The sequence below is a fragment of the Acomys russatus genome, chromosome X, assembly GCF_903995435.1.
Source record: "Acomys russatus chromosome X, mAcoRus1.1, whole genome shotgun sequence".
NCBI classification, from domain to species: Eukaryota; Metazoa; Chordata; class Mammalia; order Rodentia; family Muridae; genus Acomys; species Acomys russatus.
This window is the reverse complement of record NC_067169.1, coordinates 12,094,071-12,095,602: the sequence shown is the minus strand read 5'-3', so window position 1 is coordinate 12,095,602 and position 1,532 is coordinate 12,094,071.

Sequence of the window (1,532 nt, the reverse complement as noted above, 5' to 3'; positions counted from 1 at the left end):
GAATAGCAAAAACAATCCTATACAACAAAAGATCCTCCGGAGGAATCTCCATACCTGATCTCAAGCTGTACTACAGAGCAACAGTAATTAAAACAGCATGGTACTGGCAAAGCAATAGACTGGTGGATCAATGGAATCGAATCGAAGACCCAGAGATGAATCCACACACATTTGCTCACTTGATTTTTGACAAAGAAGACAAATCTATTCAATGGAAAAAGAATAGCATCTTCAACAAATGGTGCTGGTATAACTGGATGTCTACATGTAGAAAAATGCAATTAGACCCTTATTTGTCACCATGCACAAAACTCAAGTCCAAGTGGATTAAAGACCTCAACTTAAAACCAGAGACATTAATTCAGTTAGAGGAAAAAGTGAGGAAGAGCCTGGGACACATAGGCACAGGAAACAACTTCCTGAACAGTACACCAACAGCCCAGGCCTTAATGTCAACAATTAATAAATGGGACCTCATGAGGCTGAGAAGCTTCTGTAAGGCAGGAGACACTGTCAAGAGAACAAAGCGACAGCCTACAGAATGGGAAAAGATCTTCACCAACCCTTCATCTGACAAAGGTTTAATATCCAAAATATATAAAGAACTCAAGAAATTAAACACCACAAAACCAAACAACCCAATTGCGAAATGGGGCTTGGAACTTAACAGAGAATTCTCAACAGAGGAATATCAAATGGCTGAGAAACACTTAAAGAAATGCTCGTCCTCGTTAGTCATCAGAGAAATGCAAATCAAAACGATGCTGAGATTCCATCTTATACCCATCAGAATGGCTAAGATCAAAAACTCAAATGACACCACATGTTGGCGAGGATGTGGAGAGAGAGGAACACTCCTTCATTGCTGGTGGGAATGCAAACTAGTACAACTACTTTGGAAAGCTATCTGGTGCTTTCTCAGAAAAATGGGAATAGGGCTTCCTCAAGACCCAGCTATCCCACTCCTTGGAATATACCCAGAAAATGCCCTACCACACAACAGGGACATATGTTCAACCATGTTCATAGCTGCTTTATACATAATAGCCAGAACATGGAAACAGCCTAAGTGTCCATCAGTAGAAGAATGGACTAAGAAACTGTGGTATATTTACACTATGGAATACTACTCAGCTATTAAAAATGAGGAATTCCCGAAATTTGTGGACAAATGGATTGATCTAGAAATTATCATAATGAGTGAGTTTACCCAGAAGCAAAAAGAGACAAACGGTATATACTCACTTATATCAAAACACTAGTCCAAGGGATACGTACCATGGAAATCTTTACTTACCAATTAAGTGGGTCAGAGGAGAGGACATCCTATTGAGACTTTAGGCAAGAGTAGCATGGAAGAAAGGGGAAATAGTAGGACCCACAGGGTCCTGGAAACCTACAAGAAGAACTTTATGACAGGCAGATCTGGATCCTGGGGTCCTCCTCAAACTAAGGCACCAGCCAAGGAGAATATAGGCAGTAAGCTTCGAACCCCTACCAAGTCCTAGCCGACGAACAGGATATTCTCCACA